General features: G+C 41.2%; 1 protein-coding gene across 1 annotated transcript in view; it reads right to left on the bottom strand.

Annotated features, from left to right (window-relative positions):
* kremen1 (kringle containing transmembrane protein 1) overlaps window positions 1-7,500 on the bottom strand; it is a 58,710-nt gene that overhangs the window by 15,838 nt on the left and 35,372 nt on the right. The gene's annotated exons all lie outside the window — the stretch shown is intronic.

Raw genomic sequence — 7,500 nt, 5'->3', positions numbered from 1 at the left:
ACTCAATCCATTCTTCACGTTTCTCCTCTTTCTCTAACGTTCTTCTCTGTAATTAACCTATACGAGAAAGCATGTCGTCTTTCATTAAATCCATTTTGTTGTTTTATTTCAGGCCTCTTTTCCCCATGCACACTTTAACCAGCACCAGTTTACATGTGTTTCGCTTTTTTAAAGTTACGACAGCTGGCGGCGCTTCACAGAGGCATTAATTAGTTCTTTCTGAGAAGGATTACCGCAATATAAAACACCATGAAAATATGAATCGGCTGTAATTCTGTCCAGAAGAGCTCAGAAGTGGGGACTTCGGGTTGGAGTGGTTCGTTCTGACCGGATCCATGTTTTTTTATTCCTGTGCTACGGGGTTAGCCGTTTAAGATTTATAACGGATATGACACTGAAATGTGAACCAGAGAGAGATGTTTTGTGAATTAAAAGGATGTTGAAATAAATCTTGGTTCGGAGAACACCAAGTTCTGAGAAGAAAAATGTCACAGATATTCTTACTGAACACATCTGATCCTAAACTCACTTCATGTGTGTGTGTGTGTGTGTGTGTGTGTTCTGGCTGGGAGAAAGCCACAAGCATGCGCTGTGTGAGTGACTGAGGCCGTGTCGCGACATGATTGAGTTTGCAGAGATGAATGGCTTCACCTCGGGGAGCAACACGACTCCTTAATTAAAGGCTGAGGAAGGTATGCGAAACCCAAACGGAATAATTAAAAGGGCATTCGGAGCTCGGACTAGGAACAACAGAACAACAGAGGAGAGAAAAGAGAGACAGATTCGGCTTTACGGAGGAGAGGATTATGAGTTACGGCTGTCTTTTGAGGAGAGGATGAACAACATGAAAAGAGCGTCTCGCTTTCAAGTGCTGAGTCAGACCACAGGAACACGGCCGTTGTTCCAGGGCTGGCAATAAAAACGGATTTTCTTTATATGAGAATTTATATCCTTTCTTTATATCTGCATTTACATACCTTTTTTTGTACATTTTTTCTTATCCAAAGGGATTCCATGCCAGTTTACATCCTTGCTCTTTATTTTTTTAAATAAATAAATCGATAAATAAATAAATCAAAGTTCCTATTGGTTTCATGCTTTAAACTTTACTGATATTGTAACTGTTCAAGGCATCAAAATTGAGTGCACTGAGTATCTAAAGTACCTGGGAATTGTCCTTGTCCTGACATCCAGTTGACCATTCAAGCCCCAGGATTCGGGTTATTGAGACATATGATATATGATATATAAACATGCAGTAGTTAAAAAAAAAAAGAAAAAAAATCAACATTTCTCAGTCTGTGTTAAGGCTGAACTGCTAAACTGCTGAACTGCTGGAGTTGGTTATTCACTGACTCTCACACTGACTCGATAATTCAATAACATACTGAGCAACTTTTTCACTGTCTGCCTCAGTGATTCACTAAATGGACACTCACTGTCTGACTCACTGATTCACTGAATGGACACTCACTGTCTGACTCACTGATTCACTGAATGGACACTCACTGTCTGACTCACTGATTCACTGAATGGACACTCACTGTCTGACTCAGTGATTCACTGAATGGACACTCACTGTCTGACTCAGTGATTCACTGAATGGACACTCACTGCCTGACTCAGTGATTCACTGAATGGACACTCACTGTCTGACTCACTGATTCACTGAATGGACACTCACTGTCTGACTCAGTGATTCACTGAATGGACACTCACTGTCTGACTCAGTGATTCACTGAATGGACACTCACTGTCTGACTTACTGATTCACTGAATGGACACTCACTGTCTGACTCAGTGATTCACTGAATGGACACTCACTGTCTGACTCAGTGATTCACTGAATGGACACTCACTGTCTGACTCAGTGATTCACTGAATGGACACTCACTGTCTGACTCACTGATTCACTGAATGGACACTCACTGCCTGACTCAGTGATTCACTGAATGGACACTCACTGTCTGACTCACTGATTCACTGAATGGACACTCACTGTCTGACTCAGTGATTCACTGAATGGACACTCACTGTCTGACTCACTGATTCACTGAATGGACACTCACTGTCTGACTCAGTGATTCACTGAATGGACACTCACTGTCTGACTCAGTGATTCACTGAATGGACACTCACTGTCTGACTCACTGATTCACTGAATGGACACTCACTGTCTGACTCACTGATTCACTGAATGGACACTCACTGTCTGACTCAGTGATTCACTGAATGGACACTCACTGTCTGACTCAGTGATTCACTGAATGGACACTCACTGTCTGACTCAGTGATTCACTGAATGGACACTCACTGTCTGACTCAGTGATTCACTGAATGGACACTCACTGTCTGACTCAGTGATTCACTGAATGGACACTCGCTATCTGACTTAGTGATTCACTGAATGGACACTCACTGTCTGACTCACTGATTCACTGAATGGACACTCACTGTCTGACTCACTGATTCACTGAATGGACACTCACTGTCTGACTCACTGATTCACTGAATGGACACTCACTGTCTGACTCAGTGATTCACTGAATGGACACTCACTGTCTGACTTACTGATTCACTGAATGGACACTCACTGTCTGACTCAGTGATTCACTGAATGGACACTCACTGTCTGACTCAGTGATTCACTGAATGGACACTCACTGTCTGACTCAGTGATTCACTGAATGGACACTCACTGTCTGACTCACTGATTCACTGAATGGACACTCACTGCCTGACTCAGTGATTCACTGAATGGACACTCACTGTCTGACTCAGTGATTCACTGAATGGACACTCACTGTCTGACTCACTGATTCACTGAATGGACACTCACTGTCTGACTCAGTGATTCACTGAATGGACACTCACTGTCTGACTCACTGATTCACTGAATGGACACTCACTGTCTGACTCACTGATTCACTGAATGGACACTCACTGTCTGACTCAGTGATTCACTGAATGGACACTCACTGTCTGACTCACTGATTCACTGAATGGACACTCACTGTCTGACTCAGTGATTCACTGAATGGACACTCACTGTCTGACTCAGTGATTCACTGAATGGACACTCACTGTCTGACTCAGTGATTCACTGAATGGACACTCACTGTCTGACTCACTGATTCACTGAATGGACACTCACTGCCTGACTCAGTGATTCACTGAATGGACACTCACTGTCTGACTCAGTGATTCACTGAATGGACACTCACTGTCTGATTCAGTGATTCACTGAATGGACACTCACTGTCTGATTCAGTGATTCACTGAATGGACACTCACTGTCTGATTCAGTGATTCACTGAATGGACACTCACTGTCTGATTCAGTGATTCACTGAATGGACACTCACTGTCTGACTCAGTGATTCACTGAATGGACACTCACTGTCTGACTCACTGATTCACTGAATGGACACTCACTGTCTGACTCAGTGATTCACTGAATGGACACTCACTGTCTGACTCACTGATTCACATACATTATGACTTACACACAACATTATACAGTACATTATGATTCACTCACAACATACTTACAGTAAATAAGAGTTTGAGTTCAGAGTTTGATGGTGAATGTTGGAGTTTGATGGAGATTGATGGTGAATGATGGGGTTTGATGCTGAATGATAGAAACTGATGGAATTTGATAATGAATGTTGGAGTTTGATGGTGAATGATGGAGTTTGATGGAAATTGATTGTGAATGATGGAGTTCGATGGTGAATGATGGGGACTGATGGAGATTGATGGTGAATGCTGGAGTTTGATGGTAAATATTGGAGTTTGATGGTGAATGATGGAGTTTGATGGTGAATGATGGAGTTTGATGGTGAATGATGCAGATTGATGGAGTTTGATGGTGAATGATGGAGATTGATGGTGAATGATGGAGTTCGATGGTGAATGATGGGGATTGATAGAGATTGATGGTGAATGATGAAGTTTGATAGTGAATGATGGAGATTGATGGTGAATGCTGGAGTTTGATGGTAAATATTGGAGTTTGATGGTGAATGATGGAGTTTGATGGTGAATGATGCAGATTGATGGAGTTTGATGGTGAATGATGGAGATTGATGGTGAATGATGGAGTTCGATGGTGAATGATGGGTATTGATAGAGATTGATGGTGAATGATGAAGTTTGATAGTGAATGATGGAGATTGATGGTGAATGATGGAGTTTGAAGGTGAATGACAGAGATTGATGGTAAATGTTGGAATTTGATAGTGAATATTGGAAATTGATGGTGAATGCTGTAGTTTGATGCCGTTTGATGGTGAACAATGGAAATTGATGGAGTTTGAAGGTGAATGTTTTAGTTTAATGGTGAATGATGGTGTATGATGGTAAATGATGGAGATTGATGGAGATTGATAGTGAATTATGTAGTTTGATGGTGAAAGATGGTGTATGATGGTAAATGATGGTGAATGATAGTGAATGACGGAGTTTGATGGCGTTTGATGGTAAATGATGGAGATTGATGGTGAATGATGGGGTTTGATGGTGAATGACGGAGATTGATGGTAAATGACAGAGATTGATGGTAAATGTTGGAGTCTGATAGTTGTGAATGATGGTGTTTGATCGTGAAGGATGGAGTTTGATGGAGACTGATGGTAATTGATGAGGTTTTATGGTGAATGATGGTAATTGATGGAGATTGACAGTGAATTATATTGTTTAATGTTGAATGATGGAGATTGAAGGATATTGATGGAGTTTGATAGTAAATGATGGGGTTTGAAGGTGAATGATGGATAATGTTGGAGATTGATGGTGACTGATGGGGTTTGATGGTGAATGTTAGTGTTTTGTGGTGAATGTTGGTGGATGTGGACTTCACCAAGTTGATTTTATACCTTTCCTAAGCCGAGTTTCTGTATGTGCTGTGTAAAAGAATGTTAATTCAGCCTGACACTCACACATGTGTCTGTAACGCCAGCGTTCTCCCTCTGTTTACCATCTGAGGCGTTACATTACAGCCCAATGAGTGTGGCTGCCTCCTGTGGCTGCCTGCCCAAATACCTCTCACTGAATATAATGAGGACAGAGAGAGACAGCGAGACAGAGACAGAGAGAGAGAGAGAGAGAGAGAGAGAGAGAGGATGTATAGAGGAGGATGTGTATTTGTTTGCAGGAAGAGAATGGGTGAATGTGTGAGTTTGAGAAAGACTTGGGGTGTGTAGTTTTTGAGAATGAACGTTTGTTTGTACGTGTGGGCTTGTGTGTACTTGAGGGAACGAGAGAGAGCCTGTGTTTGTCTGAAAGACAGTTTTTTGTGTCAGTTTGGGTTCTATAGCGAGAGTGTGTGTGTTTGTGTGTATGAATGAGACGGTAATCTTTCTGTTGTCTGGCTGCTGTTTACTTCACCTGAAAAAGCCTCTCATAGCCTATTGGCACTGCCAGAAATTGCCCCAAGGTTTCTGTGAGCGAGAGAATATGTATGTATGTGTGTATGTATATACTGTATGTGTGTATATATGTGTGTGTGTGTGATTGTGTATGTACGTGGTATGTGTAAGATTTTAACACAAACTGTAAAAAAAATTGAATACGTTCATAAAGAATTATGAATCAATTACTGCGGATTATAAATGATTATAATACAAAAAAGGACAAACAACTGAATGAATTCATGTGTAAATTGATGTGTAAATAATTTAACAGGTTAGCAAGGTGACTTGCCCTCAACTGAAGCCCTGAAATGAGCCCTGAAGGCGTTGATTGATTTTCAGCTCACAGGTTAATATTAATGCACTTGTTTTAAAAAATTACGCTTTCTATTCGAACGACTCATGATGAATTTCTATGGAGAAGGTGGTTTGAAGAAATGGATAAAAATAAAAATAAGTGTGTAATTGGTGTAACTGCTAGGGAGATGTTTTCTGTTAGCAGATGCTCAGGTCACGTTTAAAGAAAGGAGTCTCCGGTGTCAGTGCTTTGAAATAATCAGAGACAAAGATGAAAATGTAACGTTTATAGCATAAGAAACTATAAATTGACAGAGGAATAACTATTTATAGATGCTATAATGTAAGGAAAAAGTTGTTAAGTGGGCTATAAAAGTAATAAAGTTATTACTATAAATGAGTAAGAAATGCATCATTTAATTAATAACACGTTTTTAAAAATAGTCATCAATGTTGCTGTGGTTAACACTTTCCTCTGATAACAGTGATTCTGCTTCAAGACGTCTTTGATTAGTTTCTGGTCATAGAACCCTATTTGTTTTTTTTTTAATCTAGACGATTCCTAAGTAAGGACAGTTAATAATAAAGAAAGCTAACGTTAGCTAATTAGCTGATTAGCTGATTAAACATTCATTCATTCATTCATCTTCTACCGCTTATCCGAACTACCTCGGGAGCCTGTGCCTATCTCAGGCGTCATCGGGCATCAAGGCAGGATACACCCTGGACGGAGTGCCAACCCATCACAGGGCACACACACTCTCTCATTCACTCACGCAATAACACACTACGGACAATTTTCCAGAGATGCCAATCAACCTACCATGCATGTCTTTGGACCGGGGGAAGAAACCGGAGTACCCGGAGGAAACCCACGAGGCACGGGGAGAACATGCAAACTCCACACACACAAGGCGGAGGCGGGAATCAAACCCCCAACCCTGGAGGTGTGAGGCGAACGTGCTAACCACTAAGCCACCGTGATTAAACAATGCACACAAAATAAATAAATAAAGTAAATCCATTGGTTCTTCCCTTTATCAGAAACATAAACAGCTACGGGTCAGCATGCACGAACACACGCGGCGTCTCTGACACTCGACTGCTGTCCTTTTTTTGTGGTTGTTGCTGAGTTTATTTAATAGAATTACACTGGCCTCGAGCAGACAGGTCCAACAAATTAGTTGGTTTTAATACTTGTGTTGTATGGAGCCATCTGAGATCCATCTTGTAATACTTTGTCTAAAACAGGGAGCGTGTGGACGTGATACGGGCGATGCCCGAGGGCAAGGGGTGTGGAGTCAAAACTGGGACAAACACACGCATTAACGGAAACCAGACAACACTCAGTCATGCCTATAGCACAATGGGTGACTGCAGGGAGACAATACATGGCCTAAATGTGCAGCGCACAGCCAAATTTATTAACGTGTGCATGAGAAAAACTGCATGTTCACACTATACAGACTTAAACAAGTCTAAATGGCATTAGAACTTTTGCTTCTTATTGTCTGAACTCTACAATTAGCATAGAGATAACGAGAACATGTGCTAAAAAGGTGAGCAAATGATTACAAAAATTACAGCAAAAATTATGTTAAGATTAAAAAAAACTTTCTGAAATGATGAATTGTGTTATATCGGTATACCAGTAGCTGATAAAAGTTACAATTCCGTTACTTATCCTTTTACTCACTCTCACTCATTTACTACCGCTTATCCGAACTACCTCGGGTCACGGGGATCTCAGGCATCATCGGGCATCAAGGCAGGATACACCCTGGACGGAG

Source organism: Tachysurus vachellii, chromosome 12, assembly GCF_030014155.1.
Source record: "Tachysurus vachellii isolate PV-2020 chromosome 12, HZAU_Pvac_v1, whole genome shotgun sequence".
Classification (NCBI taxonomy): Eukaryota; Metazoa; Chordata; class Actinopteri; order Siluriformes; family Bagridae; genus Tachysurus; species Tachysurus vachellii.
This window is presented reverse-complemented; position numbering and strand designations above follow the sequence as displayed.